The sequence below is a fragment of the Pan paniscus genome, chromosome 5 (genome assembly GCF_029289425.2).
Source record: "Pan paniscus chromosome 5, NHGRI_mPanPan1-v2.0_pri, whole genome shotgun sequence".
In the NCBI taxonomy this organism is placed as follows: Eukaryota; Metazoa; Chordata; class Mammalia; order Primates; family Hominidae; genus Pan; species Pan paniscus.
In genome coordinates, this window is record NC_073254.2 from 101,212,103 (window position 1) to 101,235,745 (window position 23,643).

Sequence of the window (23,643 nt, forward strand, 5' to 3'; positions counted from 1 at the left end):
TCTGGCTTGTAGAGTTTCTGCTGAGAGACCAGCTGTTAGTCTGATGGGCTTCCCTTTGTGGGTAACCCGACTTTTCTCTCTGGCTGCCCTTAACATTTTTTCCTTCATTTCAACTTTGGTGAATCTGACAATTATGTGTCTTGGAGTTGCTCTTCTCGAGGAGTATCTTTGTAGGGTTCTCTGTATTTCCTGAATTTGAATGTTGGCCTGCCTTGCTAAATTGGGGAAGTCCTCCTGGATAATATCCTGCAGAGTGTTTTCCAACTTGGTTCCATTCTCCCCGTCACTTTCAGGTACACCAATCAGACATAGATTTGGTCTTTTCACATAGTCCCATATTTCTTGGGGGCTTTGTTCATTTCTTTTTATTCTTTTTTCTCTAAACTTCTCTTCTTGCTTCATTTCATTCATTTGATCTTCAATCACTGATACCATTTCTTCCAGTTGATCAAATTGGCTACTGAAGCTTGTGCATTCATCACGTAATTCTCGTGCCATGGTTTTGAGCTCCATCAGGTCCTTTAAGGACTTCTCTGCATTGGTTATTCTAGTTAGCCATTCGTCCAATCTTTTTTCAAGGTTTTTAACTTCTTTGCGATGGGTTCAAACTTCCTCCTTTAGCTCGGAGAAGTTTGATTGTCTGAAGCCTTCTCTCAACTTGTCAAAGTTGTTCTCTGTCCAGCTTTGTTCTGTTGCTGGTGCGGAGCTGTGTTCCTTTGGAGAAGGAGTGGCACTCTGATTTTTAGAATTTTCAGTTTTTCTGTTCTGTTTTTTCCCCATCTTTGTCATTTTATCTACCTTTGGTCTTTGATGATGGTGACGTACAGAGGGGTTTTGGTGTGAATGTCCTTTCTGTTTGTTAGTTTTCCTTCTAACAGTCAGGACCCTCAGCTGCAGGTCTGTTGGAGTTTGCTGGAGGTCCACTCCAGACCCTGTTTGCCTGGGTATCAGCAGCAGAGGCTGCCGAACAGCCAATATTGCTGAACAGCAAATGTTGCTGTCTGATCCTTTGGAGGTTTCATCTCAGAGGGGTACCCGGCCTTGTGAGGTGTCAGTCTGCCCCTACTGGGGGATGCCTCCCTGTTAGGCTACTTGGGGGTCAGGGACCCACTTGAGGCAGTCTGTCCTTTCTCAGATCTCAAGCTGCGTGCTGGGAGAACCAGTACTCTCTTCAAAGCTGTCAGACAGGGCCATTTAAGTCTGCAGAGGTTTCTGCTGCCTTTTGTTCAGCTATGCCCTGCCCCCAGAGGTAGAGTCTACAGAGGCAGGCAGGCCTCCTTGAACTGTGGTGGGCTCCACCCAGTTCAAGCTTCCCGGCCACTTTGTTTACCAACTCAAGCCTCAGTAATGGTGGGCACCCCTCCCCCAGCCTAGCTGCCGCCTTGCAGTTCGATCTCAGACTGCTGTGCTAGCAATGAGCAAGGATCCGTGGGCGTGGGACCCTCTGAGCCAGGCGCAGGATATAATCTCCTGGTGTGCCATTTGCTAAGACCATTGGAAAAGCTCAGTATTAGGGTGGGAGTGACCCGATTTTCCAGGTGCCGTCTTTCACAGCTTTGCTTGGCTATGAAAGGGAATTCCCTGACCCCTTGCGCTTCGTGGATGAGGCAATGCCTCGCCCTGCTTTGGCTAACACTCGGTGCACTGCACCCACTGACCTGTACTCACTGTCTGACAAGCCCCAGTGAGATGAACCCGGTACCTCAGTTGGAAATGCAGAAATCACCTGTCTTCTGCGTTGCTCACCCTGGGAGCTGTAGACTGGAGCTGTTCCTATTCAGCCATCTTGGAACCCTACCTCTACTGTTTTTTTTTTTTTAAATTCATGTTGGCTTGGTCTATCTTTTTCCATCTAGTTATTTTAATCTCTATGTGTCTTTATATTTAAAATGGGTTTCCTATAGGCAAGATTTGGGTTTTATTTTTTGATCCACTCTAATAATCTCTATATTTCAATTAGTGCATTTAGATCATTGATTTTCTAAGTGATTGTTTATATAATTGGATTAATATCTACCACATTTGGTACTGTTTTCTATTTGAAAACTTTTGTTCTTTCTTATGTCTTCCACTCTTTTTCTTCCCTTTGTGGTTTTAATTGAGCTTTTTATATGATTTCATTTTTCTCCTTTCTTAGCATAATATATATATCTTCCTTTTCTCAATATAATATTTGCTGTAGAATTTGCAATATACACTTACAATTAATTCATGTTTACTTTCAAATAACCTTATCCTGATTCATAGGTACTGTTACTACCTTTTAATAACAAAATAATTATAATTCCTTCCTCTCATCTTTTATATCATTGTCATTCATTTCACTTATATACAGGTGTATACACACAAACACACACATATACAAGCATCCCTTCATATCCATGCATTCTGCATCTGTGAATTCAAACAACCATGAATCAAAACTATTTTTAAAAACAAAAAAAATGAAAATACAAAAAAATAGTAGAACAACTAACAACTATTTACATTTATTTACATTATCTTAGGTATTATAAGTAATCCAGAGACAATTTGAAGTATATGGGAGGATGTGTTAGGTTTTATGGAAATGCTACATGATTTTATATGAGAGACTTGAGCATTCATAGTTTTTGGCATCTGTGGGAGGTCCTAGAACCAATCGCCTGTTAATACTGAGGAATGACTGCATATAAACATACATAAGTGAATACATTGGTGCTATTATAATTTTGAACAAACTCTTATTAGATCAATCAAAAATAAGAAACATAAAAGTTTTTAATTTATCTTCACTTACTCTTTTTGTGATACTCTTCCTTTCCTTAAGTAGATCCAAATTTTTGTCCTATATTTTTGCCTTACAAACATTTTAACGTCTCTTGCAAGACAGGTCCACTGGCAACAAATTATCTCATCTTTGTTTCGTCTGAGAAATAATTTCTTTTTCTTAGACTTTTAAAGGTTAACGTCATAGAGTACAGAATTCTAGATTAGTGTTTTTTTTCTCTAACACTTTAAATATTTCACTTCACTTGCATGGTTTCTGAGAAGCCAGATATGATTTTTATTTTTGTTCCTCTATACATGTTTTATTCTCACTTAACTTTTCAAAAAATATTCATCTTTGAATTACTGTAGTTTAAAAGTTATATGCCTAGGTATAATTTTTTGGCATTTATTCTGCTTGATGTTCTCTGAGCTTCCTGGATCTGTGGTTTGGTGTATGACGATAATTTGGGGAAATTCTCAGTCATTATTGTTTCAAACATTTCTCTGCTCCTTTTTCTTTTTTTCATATTTTTGTATTCCCATTACATATGTTTCAACTTCTGTAGTCGATCCACAGTCCTTACAAACTCCGTTGTTTTTTTTTTTTTTTTGAGTCTTTGTTTGCTTTGCTTTTCAAAATTTCTGTCGCCATGACTTTCAATTCATTCTTCCCTCAGCCATGTCTAGTCTACTAATAAGTCCATCTAAGGAATTCTTCATTTCTGTTACAGTGTTTTTGGTGTCTGGCATTACTTTGTGGTTCTAAGTGTTTCTATTACTCTGATTACATTGCCAATCTGTTCTTGCATGTGGTCTATTATACTCATGAGAGCCTACAGAGTATTTATCATAGTAGTTTTAAATTCCTGGTCTGATAATTCCAATATCCCTGCCATGCCTGCTTCTGATGCTTATTCTGTCTTTCAGATTGTGTTTTTTTGCCTTTTGACATGCTTGTAATTTTTTATTGATAGCTGGATATGATATACTAGCTAAAATGAACTGCTGTAAACAGGCCTTTAGAAGTCTGCTGGTAAAGTGTGGGAGAGGATGAAAGTGATTCATAGTTAATTAGGTCTCAGTCTTTTTGTGAGCCTATGGTCCAGATTATGAACTTTCACAAGTGTTTACCAGTTTTCTAAATTATTATTATTATTATTATTATTATTATTATTGTTTTCCGTTAGGTAGCAGAGGATGGCTAGCGTAGGCTAGAGCTGGGTATTTCCTTTCTCTCATATGGAAAGCTAGAGTTGACTGGAATTGAGTATTTCCTTTCTATCAGGTCCCTTAGGCTCTGATAATACCCAGACTTTTAGGCAATTATTAACTTATTCTTTTCCCTGAAATTAGGTCAATATTGCCCCAATCCCCTGGCCATGGACTGGTACTGGTCTGTGGCCTGTTAGGAACCAGGCTGCACAGCAGGAGGTGGCTGGTGGGGCAGCAAGCATTCCTGCCTGAGTTCTTCCTCCCGTTAGATCAGTGGTGGCATTAGATTCTCATAGGATCTGGAACCCTATAGTGAACTGCACATGCGAGGGATCTAGGTTGCACTCTCCTTATGTGAATGTAACTACTGCCTGATGATCTGAGGTGGAGCAGTTTCATCCTGAAACCATCCCCCACACCCCATCTGTGGAAAAGTGGTCTTCCATGAAACTAGTCCCTGATGCCAAAAAGGTTGGGGGCCACAGTTCTAGAGCATTTCAACATGGTTTCTTTTTCCTTTCCATTTTCCATTGCAAGGATGAGGGGATTTTTCTCTGATATTTACTGCGAGAACCTGGTTGAGCTTCTGGAGGTAAGTCTCACAAAAGTGTGCCCCATCCCATAAGTCAGTACTCCTGGAGTTTCTGGCTTTCAGACTTGTACACAATGAGCCTTCAACAATGTATTAATTACAGCTCAGGTTTTCCTACTTGAGCACTGGCTCCAACTGCAGTTTCTGCTAGTGAGTCTCTGCTTCAGTAAGTTGTGATTTCTGGTATTCACCTACTTCTCTCTACAATCTTGGAGGCTAAGATTTGCCCTACCTTATCAATTATTGTACAGATCCTAGAAAAGTTGTTGATTTTGCAGTTTGTTCAGATTTTTACTTGCTGTTAGAACAGAGTGTTAACTTCCAAGCTCTTTACATGTGGAACTGAAAACTGGAAGTCTTGTAATGTTCATTTTTAACAGATCGCACCAGTACCAAAAAAAAAAAAAATATGCAGAATTATAGGAGACACTTACTGTAAGTTCTTAGTATCTCCTCCCTGCCACAAACACAATCACATGTGTACAGTTACTCTATACAAAAATATTTCTTGATTTTTAATAGCCTTTAAAATATGTATATAAGTTTTTATGCATTCCAGTGTAGTTTAAAGAACAATAAAAATATAACATTGTGTATATCATTAACGAATTGTTCTAAAAATTCTTCTTTTCTACAATCTATTCATTATTTTTAATGTGGAATTTCACAGTATGCTGAAAGTTATGAATAATATACATATATATGGTCATATGCTATAATTATAAACAAATACATTTCTATGCATAGATAAAACATTACAAAACACATTTAAAAATTAACACTGATAACTTTTGAATTGACTACAAGGTGATTTTTTTCCTTTCCGTTTTTTACTTTCTAATATGTTGGGATTTTGTGCAATTATATTACTTTTATACAAAATCATGCCAAAATGTAAAGACCAACGAGACTAGGAAGAAACTGCATCAACTAACGAGCAAAATAACCAGCTAACACCATAATGACAGGATCAAATTCACACATAACAATATTAAATTTAAATGTAAATGGACTAAATGCACCAATTAAAAGACACAGACTGGCAAATTGGATAAAGAGTCAAGACCCATCAGTGTGCTGTATTCAGGAAACCCATCTCACGAGCAGAGACACACATAGGCTCAAAATAAAAGGATGGAGGAAGATTTACCAAGCAGATGGAAAACAAAAAAAGGCAGGGGTTGCAATCCTAGTCTCTGATAAAACAGACTTTAAACCAACAAAGATCAAAAGAGACAAAGAAGGCCATTACATAATGGTAAAGGGATCAATTCAACAAGAAGAGCTAACTATCCTAAATATATATGCACCCAATACAGGAGCACCAAGATTCATAAAGCATGTCCTGAGTGACCAACAAAGAGACTTAGAGTCCCACACATTAATAATGGGAGACTTTAACACCCCACTGTCAACATTAGACAGATCAACGAGACAGAAAGTCAACAAGGATACCTAGGAATTGAACTCAGCTCTGCACCAAGCGGACCTGATAGACATCTACAGAACTCTCCACCCGAAATCAACAGAATATACATTTTTTTCAGCACCACACCACACCTATTCCAAAATTGACCACATAGTTGGAAGTAAAGCTCTCCTCAGCAAATGTAAAAGAACAGAAATTATAACAAACTATCTCTCAGACCACAGTGCAATCAAACTAGAACTCAGGATTAAGAAACTCACTCAAAACTGCTCAACTACATGGAAACTGAACAACCTGCTCCTGAATGACTACTGGGTACATAATGAAATGAAGGCAGAAATAAAGATGTTCTTTGAAACCAATGAGAACAAAGACACAACATACCAGAATCTCTGGGACGCATTCAAAGCAGTGTGTAGAGGGAAATTTATAGCACTAAATGCCCACAAGAGAAAGCAGGAAAGATCCAAAATTGACACCCTAACATCACAATTAAAAGAACTAGAAAAGCAAGAGCAAACACATTCAAAAGCTAGCAGAAGGCAAGAAATAACTAAGATCAGAGCAGAGCTGAAGGAAATAGAGACACAAAAAACCCTTCAAAAAATTAATGAATCCAGGAGCTGGTTTTTTGAAAGGATCAACAAAATTGATAGACCGCTAGCAAGACTAATAAAGAAAAAAAAGAGAGAAGAATCTAATAGACGCAATAAAAAATGATAAAGGGGATATCACCACCGATCCCACAGAAATACAAACTACCATCAGAGAATACTACAAACACCTCTATGCAAATAAACTAGAAAATCTAGAAGAAATGGATAAATTCCTTGACACATACACTCTCCCAAGACTAAACCAGGAAGAAGTTGAATCTCTGAATAGACCAATAACAGGCTCTGAAATTGTGGCAATAATCAATAGCTTACCAACCAAAAAGAGTCCAGGACCAGATGGATTCACAGCCGAATACTACCAGAGGTACAAGGAGGAACTGGTATCATTCCTTCTGAAACTATTCCAATCAATAGAAAAAGAGGGAATCCTCACTTACTCATTTTATGAGGCCAGCATCATTCTGATACCAAAATGAGGCAGAGACACAACCAAAAAAGAGAATTTTAGACCAATATCCTTGATGAACATTGATGCAAAAATCCTCAATAAAATACTGGCAAAACGAATCCAGCAGCACATCAAAAAGCTTATCCACCATGATCAAGGGGGCTTCATCCCTGGGATGCAAGGCTGGTTCAATATACGCAAATCAATAAATGTAATGCAGCATATAAACAGAGTCAAAGACAAAAACCACGATTATCTCAATAGATGCAGAGAAAGCCTTTGACAAAATTCAACAACCCTTCATGCTAAAAACTCTCAATAAATTAGGTATTGATGGGATGTATCTCAAAATACTAAGAGCTATCTATGACAAACCCACAGCCAATATCATACTGAATGGGCAAAAACTGGAAGCATTCCCTTTGAAAACTGGCACAAGACAGGGATGCCCTCTCTCACCACTCCTATTCAACATAGTGTTGGAAGTTCTGGCCAGGGCAATTAGGCAGGAGAAGGAAATAAAGGGTATTCAATTAGGAAAAGAGGAAGTCAAATTGTCCCTGTTTCCAGATGACATGATTGTATATCTAGAAAACCCCATTGTCTCAGCCCAAAATCTCCTTAAGCTGATAAGTAACTTCAGCAAAGTCTCAGGATACAAAATCAATGTACAAAAATCACAAGCATTCTTATACACCAACAACAGACAAACAGAGAGCCAAATCATGAGTAAACTCCCATTCACAATTGCTTCAAAGAGAATAAAATACCTAGGAATCCAACTTACAAGGGATGTGAAGGACCTTTTCAAGGAGAACTACAAACTACTGCTCAAGGAAATAAAAGAAGATACAAACAAATGGGAGAACATCCCATGCTCATGGGTAGGAAGAATCAATATCGTGAAAATGGCCATACTGCCCAAGGTAATTTACAGATTCAGTGCCATCCCCATCAAGCTACCAATGACTTTCTTCACAGAATTGGAAAAAACTACTTTAAAGTTCATATGGAACCAAAAAAGAGCCCGCATCGACAAGTCAATCCTAAACCAAAAGAACAAAGCTGGAGGCATCACGCTACCTGACTTCAAAGTATACTACAAGGCTACAGTAACCAAAACAGCATGGTACTGGTACCAAAACAGAGATATAGATCAATGGAACAGAACAGAGCCCTCAGAAATAACGCCCGCACATCTACAACTATCTGATCTTTGACAAACCTGAGAAAAACAAGCAATGGGGAAAGGATTCCCTACTTAATAAATGGTGCTGGGAAAACTGGCTAGCCATATATAGAAAGCTGAAACTGGATCCCTTCCTTACACCTTATACAAAAATCAATTCAAGATGGATTAAAGACTTAAACGTTAGACCTAAAACCATAAAAACCCTAGAAGAAAACCTAGGCATTACCATTCAGGACATAGGCATGGGCAAGAACTTCATGTCTAAAACACTGAAAGCAATGGCAACAAAAGACAAAATTGACAAATGGGATCTAATTAAACTAAAGAGCTTCTGCACAGCAAAAGAAACTACCGTCAGAGTGAACAGGCAGCCTACAAAATGGGAAAAAATTTTTGCAACCTACTCATCTGACAAAGGGCTAATATCCAGAATCTACAATGAACTCAAACAAATTTAGAAGAAAAAAACATACAACCCCATCAAAAAGTGGGTGAAGGACATGAACAGACACTTCTCAAAAGAAGACATTTATGCAGCCAAAAGACACATGAAAAAATGCTCATCATCACTGGCCATCAGAGAAATGCAAATCAAAACCACAATGAGATACCGTCTCACACCAGTTAGAATGGCAATCATTAAAAAGTCAGGAAACAACAGGTGCTGGAGAGGATGTGGAGAAATAGGAACACTTTTACACTGTTGGTGGGACTGTAAACTAGTTCAACCATTGTGGAAGTCAGTGTGGCGATTCCTCAGTGATCTAGAACTGGAAATACCATTTGACCCAGCCATCCCATTACTGGGTATATACCCAAAGGACTATAAATCATGCTGCTATAAAGACAAATGCACACGTATGTTTATTGCGGCATTATTCACAATAGCAAAGACTTGGAACCAACCCAAATGTTCAACAATGATAGACTGGATTAAGAAAATGTGGCACATATACACCATGGAATACTATGCAGCCATAAAAAATGATGAGTTCATGTCCTTTGTAGGGACATGGATGAAATTGGAAAACATCACTCTCAGTAAACTATCACAAGAACAAAAAACCAAACACCGCATATTCTCACTCGTAGGTGGGAATTGAACAATGAGATCACATGGACACAGGAAGGGGAATATCACACTCTGGGTACTGTTGTGGGGTGGGGGGAGGGGGGAGGGATAGCATTAGGAGATATACCTAATGCTAGATGATGAGTTAGTGGGTGCAGTGCACCAGCATGGCACATGTATACATATGTAACTAACCTGCACAATGTGTACATGTACCCTAAAACTTAAAGTATTATAAAAAAAAGAAAGAAAATGTGAAGGTAAAATATTTCTAATGCAACTGGGCATGTAACTCCACAAATGTGCTTGAGTAAACAAAATACAGAAAAAAATATGCTCCACTGTTGAGATATTCTAAAAACCTGGTTGTTTTCTCACCAACTTACACTTTTTAAAAATTTGAAATATTTTATTTATTTACATCTTTATTTATTAAACATTTTGCAGCATGTTTCATGTGAAAAGTATTTGACAATTCTAACAACACTAATAAAACCTATTCGTTTTTTATTTATAATTTATTTCCTATGTTTTCTAAAGAACTAGTTATAAAAAGGGGGTGGAGTGTTAACTTTCAATGTTCATATTTTTGAGTTCAGTAATTATTATCTTCAAACTGCAATCTAAAATGACTGTGTACATAATTTTGGTAGTTTGTGTTCTTAGCTATACAACATGAAAGTCCACGGTTATCTATCATTACATTCATTAAAACTAACACAGTTCCAGCAAATAGCGATTTCTTAAAACAAAGGTTTGTTCAATAAATATTTTTTCAAAAATTTTATCCTAAGCTATTCATAACTCCAAAATGTCTGGAAATATTCAATTTCTAATATACACATACTTTTTGTTAAGTTTTCCAGAATCACAAAAACAAATGTTCAGATGATATTATATACAGTGAAATGCACAGATTTTAAGATTACAATTCAAAGAGTTTTGATTAATGTATCAAACCACGTAACTCCTACTTCAAACAATATATAGAACAAATTCTCTCATTCTCCCTTTTAGTCCTATAGACAATTCCTTCTCTTATTTCTATTACCATTGAGTAGTTTTCCCTGCTGTTAAAATTTATGTAAATGGAATCATATAGTTCATACTATTTTGTGTCTGGATTCTTTCATGCAACATAATATATTTTTAAATTGACCCATGTTAGTGCTTGTTCAACTATTCTTACTTCTTTTTTATTGCTGAATAATATTCCATTATGTGACTGCACTACATTTTGTTCATTCATTCTCTTGTTGATGGATATTTGGGCTGTTTCAAATACTGGACTCTTTCAAATAAAGATGCTGAGAGCATTCTTGTACAATTTTTTTTGTTAATCTTCTTTGATAATTATCTAGTTGAGGTATTGCTGAGGAGGTGGGTATTTAACTTTTTAAGAAAATGCTAAGCTGTTTTCCAGAGATGTAGTGTATTTTTACTTTCACATCTAGGTGTATGAGAGTTCCAGTTTTTCCACATCCTTGACAACACTTGGTGGTGTCAGTCTTGTAATTTTAACCATTCTAATGGTTGTAAAATGGTATTGCATTGTGTTTTTAATGTTATTTTCCCTGATTTGCTTTTTGATCATTTGCATATGTTCTTTTAATAAATGCCTGTCCAAAACCTTTGCCCATTTGAAAAAACTCTTTTTTATATAATTATTATACTTTAAGTTTTAGGGTACATGTGCACAACGTGCAGGTTTGTTACATATGTATACATGTGCCATGCTGGTGTGCTGCACCCACTAACTCGTCATCTAGCATTAGGTATATCTCCTAATGCTACCTCTCCCCACTCCCCCCACCCCACAACAGGCCCCGGGGTGTGATGTTCCCCTTCCTGTGTCCATGTGTTCTCATTGTTCAATTCCCACCTATGAGTGAGAACATGCGGTGCTTGGTTTTTTGTCTTTGTGATAGTTTGCTGAGAATGATGGAAAAAACTCTTTTTGGTAGCAATTTGTGTTTTTATTTTTGTTATTGATTTGTAGGAATTTTTTTATTTTCCAGATAGAAGTTCAAGTCAAATAATTCTGCCATAAATGAGAGTTTTGCTGTGCTGCCTACATCAATGTTTCAGAGCACATTTCATCTTGTTTAAAAAGTCTAACCTTGATAAGTAAAAGCAGCAGCTATTGCTTTTCCCTTTATTACTTTTTAAAGAACATATTTAGAAGACAAAATTGATTTTATTTGTCCAATCATTGGTATCATTTTGCATAATTTTACTTAAATACTTAGTCAAAATTTCAATTCAAATGACAGCTCATCCAGATACTTGGAGGGCACCAATGGTTGTACCTGCTTTCTTAACAGCAATCCATTCCTATTTTATTAAAATTGTTTTGGCTCAAGGATTTGGGAACCTGGGAGATTTATTATTTTATTTTATTAACTTACATTTTATATGTTAGAATTCTATTAATTATCTCCCATAGGCACAAGTAGATTTTCCTGTAGTATATTTTCATATTAATCTTCACTCTTTCTGGAGTAATCTATACCACCTTTAGAAGCCAAAAGGTAATTTATGTGCTCAGTTCCTGGGTATTCCAAGAACATCTTGACTATGATCTTAGTCTAGGTGTCTATTTTCTGAATATTTTTATTTTTCCATAAGTTTGTATTACATATAACCCACAAAAGTTTGAGTCTGCTTTTTTTAACATTGAAGCTAGACTTAACATAATTTATATCCAATAAAATTTAAATCTGACACAACCAAAATTAACTGAAAAGAAGTTTAGAATTTATTTAAAGTCTCTTAAATAATGTTGAAGTATGTTTCACTCAAATGCACATCAAATTGTTTTGGGAAACATTTTATTTTGTCTATTCTGTCACTAATAATAGCTGGCTCCAAAATCTTTCTCCAACTTTGATCCATCTCCCTTAAACTACCTTCTACTTAGATGCTCAAGCTATTTATGAGTCTTGCATTGTTATAATAATGTTGCAAAGCAACAACTATCAGACTTCAGGCATATAAACAATAAATATGCTTTAGTTGACAAAGCTGAGGGCTTTATTAAATTTGGGCTGTGCTTTCCCATGCATCTATGTTTGGCTACAAGTCAGGTAGGTGGCTTTGCTGGTCTTGGCTGCACTTATTGATCAATCTAAAGTGATCTTGACTAGGATGGCTAAGGGAACTTGGGTCTGTTATACATGACTCATCCTTTAGCAGTTTCACCCAGACAGGCTTTTTTCATGGTGATGGCAGAAGCCAAGAACTATCAAACCAATTGCACATGTGCTTTTCAAGTCTCTGCTTTCATTACGTGCAACATTTTATTGCCCAAAATATATCACATGGCAGAGCCAAACGTCAGAATCAAAGTTAGAGTTAAAAGCAATGAGTCTTATTGTAGGTAGGAGAAAACTGGGGCCATTAATTCAAGCAATCTACAAAGGCTGTTTTATTTCTCTCATTATTTCTGCATGTGTCAGGGGAGGGGATGTGTTCTCTACCCAGTTGCAATCTCTTCTTTTCCAGTAAAATATCTAAATAGCCTCTTAGGCTACCTTAATTTTTCCATTTAAATCTACTCTGGTTTGTACAGTTAAAACACAGAAGTAGTTAAGACAGAACTAACATTAGTGTGGTTGTGCAAATTAGGAGAGTAATTTGAATGAACACTAAATAAAACTTATTTTATTTGAGGAGAGGAAGAGCAGATTTGAATTTTTCATATGTTAATGTTTTTAACTTGTCACTAAAAAGTAATGTTGAGAGAGAATATATCTTAAGAGTGTATTCTTCCAATGCAGAAGCTACCTCCAGAGAAAAACATAGACTTTGCTCTCAGCTATTAGGGATTCATTACATCTTGGTCTGTTCATCTGAATGCAGTATTATTCAAAATCAGATATCTCACTGGAGAAATACAGTGTCCCAAATGGTCAAATAATAACATCTACTCTCCCAGTTTTTCTAGGCTTAAAGAATTTATCTCATACTTATTGGTGAATAACTGTGGGATGAAAGTGCTACTATCAAGTGCTCTAATAGATCGAAAGTTTTCCTCAGATACTTCAATGATCCACAATTTTGTAAATGTGGGGTGTGGGCAATAAGACAAGTCAAATTCTCAATTTTTAAAAGCAAATATATTTTTTGCTTCAGGACCATCTGATATTCAAACTATGAATCACAAGCCAGAGGCCATAGAATCAGAGAAAAATGGTTTTGATTCCACTGCTTACCTCTTATTGATTCCATGTTCCTTAGAGCTTTAACTAATACTGTTGTGCGTTACTTTCCTCCTTAATATAATCAAGACTGTAAGGTATATTTTTCATAATTAAATGTAATAAAATCAAAATATATAATGCAACGCCTTGTACTATGAATAGTAGTACTCCTTACTCCTTGGTTCCTATCAAGAATCAAGTCAATATATACTCTGGGGAAAATCATGAGGAGGAATAATTTCTATTCTTTCTGTTATGGCCATGATTCTTAACCTTGGATGCATATTAAAATCACCTACGGAGTTGAAAAACTTTATATCTAGATTGTACTATGGACCAATTAAGACCATATCCCTGAGAGTTTGGAGCCCAGGTATTGTCATCTAAGAGACCACCATGTAGTAGAAAACAGAGCTTTATTGTTGACATTGGTTTCTAAAACTAGGAAGAGAAAGTCTCCAGCATGGAATGAAGGTGCCCTCTCTTCAAACAGGGGAAAGACAGGTTGGGTTTTATGCCTGGAAGAGGCAGTATCATACATATTCAGCAGGTTTGGAGGAGAGGTTATGCATAATTATGAGGGGAGTCAAGTGCATACTCAGTGGGTAAACAGATATGTAATATAGATTCTGTGTTCACTTGGTGTGGCATTTTAGCATTAAAACGAGGTTGAATTTGGCCCTTTATATCAAAATGTGAACTACAAGACACAAAGTTTGTGTGCAGCATCTGTAAGCTGGCTGAAAGTCTGCAATAGTTTATCAGAAAAGAATGTTTGTAAGGTTGGTCCTCTGTCCAGTCAGAGTTGTAGTGGTTAGGGTTAAAATCAGAAATGATGGCTCCTAGTGTTAGGAAGTTTAACCATAGGAATTTAGAAATTTTCCATGCCAAACATTTCCTTAACCCTCAACCCATAGGTAACTTAATTTCCCTAACTTTGGGTCCATCTTGATTGATTAAGAGGCATCTATTTTGATTTCTCAGATCACAATATTCATGTCTAATTATAAAATTCCCTAGGTGATTGTGATGCACTATTGCTCTAGTCCAGTGTTTCTCAGTGGAGCACTCAGACCATCAGCATCAGCATCACCTGGCATTTGTCATAAATGTAAATTATTAGGCCCCTCCCTAGACCTGCTGAATCAAAAACAGAGAGTGGATAACATCAGGGTGAGTTTTAGCAAGCCCTCCATGTGATTCTGACGCACAGTGAAGTTTGAGAACCACTTATGTAGTCAGTGGTAATCAAATTTAATGAATAAAATAATCATCTTAAGTGCTTGCTTAACATGTATTTGGTGTATGTCAATACTTACAGAACTTTCCACTAAAAATGTTAATTTTACAGTATGCAAATTATACTTAATCTCCCCCAAAAATGACCAAAAAATGCCAATTTGGGGGCTCTGCCATCAGAGATATTGAGTCAAAGTGTAGGGACTCAGCAAACCTCATTTCAAAACATGAATATTCTGTTTCAGTATGCAACTAGACTGCACCTCTAGTGTGGGTACTATTATCTATTGTCCTATATCACTGCAGATCATGCATGAGAGAAGATACCAGTATCTTTGACCAACACCTCGTCTTACAGAAGATACCACATCCTCACAGAAGTGCCTTATAAAAATTTGCTTTCATGCTACCTTTGGTATAATATTTGCAGGTGTCAAAATAAGAAATGGCTTCATAGCAAAATGTTCTTTATAAATGTTTTTTATTGTGTAGTAGTCCTCTTTATGAAACCAATATAACAATTTACTTATAGAATTCATTCCCAAGCAAATTTTCTTCTGTCCTGATAGCTGAAATAAATGTTCTTATTCAACAATTGTAACAAACATTTATATTTCATTTTTTTCTGTAGTTGCTAAATAATTTAGCGCCACTTTTAATGCCAGTTGCAATAACTATACTAATCTAGAGTTCTGACACATATATATTTTTTCCATATAATATTTTTTCTATATTAATAATTTCCTTGAATGTATACATTTTTGTCACCTTAAACCCTTTACAAACATAACAGGATGAGAAATCCTGTAATAAATAGTAACCCTCAGGGTAAGTCAAGTCCCATTTAGGACATTCAGCTATCCTGAGATAGTAAATGTAATCCACTGAGTTAAGAGATTGTAAGCAGAGGAAAAACAGTTACTGGGCAGTTCTTAAAAAGATAGCCAGAAATCAATTTTAATACATAAATGCTGACATTTTTGTGCTTAGATAAATCTCATAGCACATTCTTACAATTGTCTGAACATATTAGGCAATATAGAAGACAAGACTGTTATGTGAATTCAATTTCTGATTTTCTTTGAGGAATAACAAATGTATTTTCTTGATTATGTAAATCTGTATGGAAAAATACTTGATCTGATAATACAAATGCTTCTGAGCCTAATTCTGGTGACTCTGATAAATTTTCTAACTTTGCAAGACTCTTGCCCATTTCTCTGTCTTTACATAGAATTGTTCTCAATCTGTTCCTGTGGGTTAGCAGTCAAAATTTAAAATTTCCATAGAAGGAGACTTTAGAATTTGCAACATAAATATCAGAATGCTCACAGGTTTTCTCCAAAGAGCCTCTTAAATGAGTTAGGCTCACAGCCATGGTGTCGCCCCTGCCCCCCAAAAAAGGTTAACTTGGGAATATGACCAACCATAGACCTATAGAAGAATTTCATTTTATTTTTAAAAGCAGTCAGGTTTATGAATGCTTCCTTAGAAATGCTCTGAGAGATAGTAAATCAACATATTTTACATATTTTCCACACTTCACTTAGTTTTTATTAAACCAGTGATTCCAATGGTGTGTGTAAAAATTCATATTTCTATATCCATAGAAATCCATGGAATACTCTGCATTTATTATGATGAAAAAATACCACTGAAAAAACAGATGTTTATGATTATCTTTTTCTAGAAAACATGTGCTTCTAAGAATGTCACGTGTAGAGAGAATCTCAGCATACAAAGTAGCCCAATTTCTATGTCTAGACAAGGATGTTTTTTGAACCTTAGACGTATTTTTAAATTTTAAAAAAAGCAAATTTTTTTGAAAACTAATTAAGCATATCTTATCAAGCAGACATTTTTGAAAGCAGAATACTATGAAATGTTGCTGAATTTATGGATGAACTAACCTATTATTATTACTATTACTATTATTTTGGAAACAGTATCTCACTCTGTCACCCAGACTGGAGTGCAGGGTTGTGATCATGGCTCACTGCAACCTCAACCTCCAAGGCTCAAGTGATTCCCCCACCTCAGCCTCCTGAGTATCTGGGACCACAAGTGCATACCACTACTTTTTAAAAATTTTTTTGTGGAGATAGAATCTTGCTATATTTCCAGGCTGATCTTGAGCTCCATGGCTCAAAAGATCCTCCTGCCTCAGTCTCCCATACTGCTAAGATTATAGGTGTGAGCCACCACACTTAGACAGTTAACCCATTTGTATGCATTTGTGTGTACATTTTATAGTTTTAAACTTTCTGGTTTAACACATAAATACAATCACAAGACTCATAAATATATAGCTTAATAAATTAGCTGCACTGCCACTTTTAGAATGAAAAGCATGAAGTAAATACATAATGATTAGGTAGCTGAAGGCTGTAGGGGTTCAGTAACACCACATGAATGAATTTCTACCACCTCAGGAAGACTAATCCAGAGGGTAGCTGGGTTTGGCATTAATGAAGATAAGTCTCTGGCCTAAAGATTTGTAATAAAGAGTTTGACTCCATTTTTGATGTTTGACTGTTGACAGCTTTCAAGTACTGTCACTTCCTCTTCCCTCACTACCCTACATCTGGGCAAGCTGATAAGAAAACCCACTTGCTCCCTCCTTTGACACCAATGAGTAGTTCAAACCTTGCAATACCTGACTACGTGGGAACCCATTCTAGCCCCACCTGCTAACTACCAGGAAACCCCAAACCAATCACTCCTCCATTCATTTTTGGACCTGATTGAGAGACTGCCATGCTGTTCACAGAAATGCTGATTTTGTAAGTAACATGCCTTTTCATACCCTCTTTGTGCATGTGTGAGGTCATCAGTGTTCACAGTAGAACCAAATTTTGGGATGGGGAAGTAGATCCCTCCTCTGTGAAAGTAAGTAAAACAATGTTGAATTACACATTATATCCCCGACTTGAACACCTAATTCTACAACTTAGATGGACCTTCCTTTCTCCTTTTATGTAAGAGAAAACTTCTTCATAGTCAACTTGGCCAGCATCACACGTATGATTATGAAAAGGCTTAGTTGAGTTATATGTTCCACGATGATGACATTTTTCTAACTCATATACAGAACATTTTTTAACTCATAACAACACTTAAAAGTGAACACATAAATGTGAATGATATAGAGGTAGCATTAACACTTTATAAAGATAATTTAATTTGCATTCACATTTTAATAGTATTATCTTCATATTTAAGCAGTTCCTACTCCTTTTGTAAACTTTAAACTTCTATTATACTATCAATTGGTATGTTAAAGGTTGTTGGCTACTTTCTTTAGCTAGTTCATTCTCCTTATTTCAGACTGTTACATTTATAGTTTTCCTGCAATCCTCTTTCCTTTTTAAAATACTAAACCTATATTAATTAAGGACTCATTAGACTAATATTTCTTTGAAGGTCATGATTCTGTCTTTTTTGGTTATTATTTTCAATATCAAGAAAAATAAAAGGGATTGGAACATATAAATAATTTATGAATATTTTTAATGTATGAATGAATCCATATTTGTAGCTTTTCTTATATATTCCTCATACATTCATGTTGCCTTTAGAAACTTGAAGACTCTCATATTTTACAGTAGGAACATCAACAAAAATTGAAGTAAAATTATTTGCTGCCTTTAATAATACCAATTACTTATTAAGCACTAGTGTTTCCAGCATTGGGCTGTTTTATATGCATTATCTAATTTAATATTTTTGAGAACCCAATAAGATAGATAGTTTCCATTTCATAAGTGAGAACTAGTTCTTATGCAGGATAATTAACATGCCAAATATTGTTTCTCATTTCTTTCTCTTTTATATAGTTGTAGTACTGAACATCCCGTATTCCAGGAATTCTCCCAGTCCAGGTAAAAGCCAGGTTAGATTACTGTAATTGGATCATTAGTGTTTTTTTTTTTTTTTTTTTACTGTTATAACATTACTAAATTACAGATATAAGCAATGTTTTCCTGTATTATATTTTATCAGTAATAATGCTAATATTAGGGTTTTTCATCTGCTTGCTTATTCGTCTTAACTTTTAATTAAATTTGAACTCAGGGATAGAAGAATAATGATATTTATCGGGCTTCCTTAGTAACCCAATCATCACGTTTACCATCAGGCTTTTAATCCAGATGGTCTGCATTTCATCTGATGCATTGGTTCTTTTCCCCTCATTCTTTTAAATCTTTGCATATTCTTTTCTCATAGCAATTAACCGACAAAAAAGGTCCTGTTCAATGATCTTGAATCCATGGATCATAAAATCTGAGGTAAATTATGGCAGGGACCCTAGCTAGCTATTTTATTCACTATTATATGCCCAGAAATTAGTACTTTACATGGACTTTAATAAGCAATGAATTAATATTCCTTGAATATTAAATTGTCTTTTCTTGAGTCACAAACTTTTTAAAGAGGCCTCATAGTTATCTTCTATCCACTTATTGTTATAAGTATCAGACTCATTTCTTACATTTACACATGAACTGTATTAAGTCATAGATGGATATGAATCCCAACTGAAATTCTAGGAGTTGAAACAGAGGAGTTCTGCTTATACCTATTCCTGTTTTTAGTTACTTGATTAAATTGTTTTCATCACAAGGATATTCAAGTGTTTATCTTCTTGATATTTCTAAATCTCACCCAAATGGTATATCTAAAAATGTCATTTAATTATCCAAATATGTGAATCATTCTTACTTTCACAATGATATCTTACTTTTTGATTATTTGTAAGGCTCTGAGATTTCTGACAGACCTCTCTCTGCTCATGCTATAATTATATGCCTTTGTATATGTATGTTCTTGAGCAAGATCAACATTATAAAAACAACTATGAGATCCTGAAGGCTATTATTTTTGTGTGTTCACCACCGAAAATACCCATTTTAAACTCATTCCTGGAAATCTCTTGTAAAATAGACTGTAGTTGTACACTAACCTAAAAATGTTTTTTTCATAAAATTGATATCTACATTGATAAAGAGTTGAATGTAGATTTTCTGTCGATTATGTGAAATATAGCTCTTTGGTATATCATTCATAAATTGTTTTTCAAGAAATTTCAACTTTAGTGCAAAATAAATCACTGAATTATCCAACTAATATTTAATAAGTTCTTATGTGGCAGATATTATACTGCTCTTCAGATGCTTGAGTAATAGAGAAACTTTGGCCACCAAGCATGTATGGCCTAGCAGAGAAGACCAACACATGAATAATTATTTGTGAATATGGAGGGAGGAAAAATAAATATCCAGTATTTGTCTACATACATGTATTGTAGGGATGTTTATTAAAAAATTATCAATTCATTACATTAGAATTATTTTATCTTCTAACAGATAAAGAGACTATGTCAAAGAGGTCATCTCTTGGTTGAAAGTCAGAGTGGTCCTTGCCAGTGTATACTAACTTTTACTTAGGTTTTTTGAAGGACTATCTATAAGAAAAGCAAGCCAACAATTCCTTCTCTTCCTCTCAGTTTTTACCTTTATTAGTTACCTTTTAAATATAAGATTTTTTATTGCAAGTAGAATGAACTTACATGTTCATGTTTATACTCTGAGAATGAAATCATGTGACTTTCAAAATAGAATTAAAAGCTTAACTTTAGGCTTGAAATTCTGAACCTTCTTTCAGAATCTCCTACTATACCTTTGTTCCTACTTTTCAAAGAATTGTTATGTTTCATTACTTTTTAAAATAATGAGCTACTCTGATTCTTGATTTTATACATACCATTCCACTCTTTTTTATGGTCAGACATTTCTTTACCATGCTTCACCCTCACATTCAATTTTTTTTTTTTCATTTTGAAGGTGATCCTGTATAAATTTCCTAGGACCCAGTAATGCCATTGTACATCATATACATGTTTATTGGAGTTGTTAGATTCAGCCACAATGCTTTATCACTTACATTCTTACACAATTCATTTATATGTGTCCCTACTGAATAGTAACATAGTTTAAAACAAGAACTGGTTATTCCTTTGTCTTAATCTGCCCTGTTGGGATATGAGTTAAGTGCTAATATCTTATGTAAATTATTTGAAATAAATGGCAATTTAATGACTTAAAATATATTTTCTCTGATACTCTATTTTATTCTCAAATACTGAAAAGAAAGAAATAGCTAGTTTATTCTTCCTTTCCAAACCTAGGGCTACCACGAATATTTTATCTGTTTGTATCAAGAAAAAAAGTTCAAATAGAAATTAGAAATATTGCTCCTACCTAAGAATGTTAATTTTGCCATCAGGAATGAGGTTACATGTTTTATAAAAAGATGACGATAATTTTTAATACAATTTTTCAAATGCAGATATGGAAAGTTGTCATCTATTAGACTGCTATGATTAAATTATTTTAGGATGATGCAGAAAGCCATAATTGCCTCATATCATGATGTAAACAATCCAAATAAATTTATCTGTAATTATGATGTTAAAATTTTCCTTTGAATTTATAGGACACAAAATATTTCTATATGTGTATGGCAGTGTGTGTTTAAAACACACATATAGAAATGAGGATATAATCTCAGAAACATTAAGAAAGATGTATCCCCATCAAGCTACCATTAACTTTCTTCACAGAATTGGAAAAAGCTGCTTTAAATTTCATATGGAACCAAAAAAGGGCCCGCATAGCCAAGACAATCCTAAGCAAAAAGAACAAAGCTAGAGTCATCACACTACCTGACTTCAAAGTATACTACAAAGCTACAGTAGCAAAAACAGCATGGTACTGGTGGCAAAACAGATATATAGAACAATGGAACAGACCAGAGTCCTCAGAAATAATGCCACACATCTACAACCATCTGATCTTTGACAAACCTGACAAAAACAAGAAATGGGGAAAGGATTCCCTATTTAATTAAATGGTGTTGGGAAAACTGGCTAGCCATATGCAGAAAGCTGAAACTGGATCCCTTCCTTACACCTGTAAAACCTTACATTAGGTTTTAAATGTAAAACCTAAAACCATAGAAACCCTAGAAGAAAACCTAGGCAGTACCATTTAGGACATAAGCATGGGCAAAGACTTCATGACTAAAACACCAAAAGCAATGGCAACAAAAGCCAAAACTGACAAATGGATCTGATTAAACTAAAGAGCTTCTGCACAGCAAAAGAAACTATCAGCACAGTGAACAGGCAACCTACAGAATGGGAGAAAATTTTTGCATTCTATCCATCTGACAAAGGGCTAATAACCAGAATCTACAAATAACTTAAACAAATTTACAAGAACAAAACAAACAACCCCATCAAAAAGTGGGCAAAGTATATGAACAGACACTTCTCAAAAGAAGACATTTATGCAGCCAAGAAACATATGAAAAATGCTTATCATCACTGGTCATTAGAGAAATGCAAATCAAAACCACAGTGAGATACCATCTCATGCCAGTTAGAATAGTGATCATTAAAAAGTCAGGAAACAACAGATGCTGGAGATATGGAGAGATAGTAATGCTTTTACACTGTTGGTGGGAGTGTAAATTAGTTTAACCATTGTGGAAGACAGTGTGGCGATTCCTCAAGGATCTAGAACTAGACATACCATTTGACCCAGCAATCCCATTACTGGGTATATACCCAAAGGATTATAAGTCATTCTACCATAAAGACATATGCACATGTATGTTTATTGTGGCACGGCTCACAATAGCAAAGACTTGGAACCAACCCAAATGCCCATCAATGGTAGACTGAATAAAGAAAATGTGACACATATACACCATGGAATACTATGCAGCCATACAAAAGAATGGGTTCATGTCCTTTGCAGGGAGATGGATGATACTAGAAACCATTATTCTCAGTAAACTAACCCAAGAACAGAAAACCAAACACCACATGTTCTCGCTCATAAGTAGGAGTTGAACAATGAGAACACATTGTTCAACCCACGGAGGGGAACATCACACACCAGGGCCTGTTGGGGGGTGGTGGGCTAGGAGAGGGATAGCATTAGGAGAAATACCTAATGTAGATGACGGGTTGATGGGTGCAGCAAACAACGATGGCACGTGTATACCTATATAACAAACCTACACGTTCTGCACATGTACCCCAGAACTTAAAGTATAATAAAAATAAATAAATAAATAAATAAATAAATAAATAAATTTAGTGTAACCTAAGTGTACAGTGTTTTAAATAAAAAGATCTTCTCTTACAAAAGATGCATTAGAAAACTGTATGAAATATGCTGTACAGTTGAAGTTTGGGTGTCCTTGACCTACAATAGTCACTGTCTTCAGGGAAATGCCGAGGCAGGTGGATTTTGGCATGTGTGGTGTCAGAGAGTTGGAAGTAGAGGTGAGAGTAAATTAGGCTCTCCAGGGCACAATCAAATGGCCAAAGCCCTTGTTCAGGTTCCATGTAGTCAAGGCTAAAATAACATATTTAAGACAGCATGAGATGTAAATCCAGTTAGTCTTTGGGGACAATGCAGAGGTTAAGAGCACGTTTGATGCCATGGCTGAGAGCTGGGGATGAGGACACAGATCAGGAATAGAGAGGATTATGAGCAATCGTTGCAAGTAACAATTGTTCATTTTGGGCTGGTGTTTATATGGCTCTTAACTGGTTTGGAATGATTTGAAATGTAAATAGTACGAATCACATTGTAATAAAGTGTCACATTTGGATAAGCCCACCTAAATCTAGTTTTGTCCTGTGAAACGATGAATGATTGGGTCCTTTGCCTGTTGCAAGGAGTCCATCTGAGTGGCCGTTGTTTCTATATTGGAATGCAAGGAGTCCAGACAAAGAAGCCCATCTATGCACGGTCTTCCACTATAGCTGTCCCTTAGGATGATAAACACTGCTTTTCTCTCATAAGCATGTAT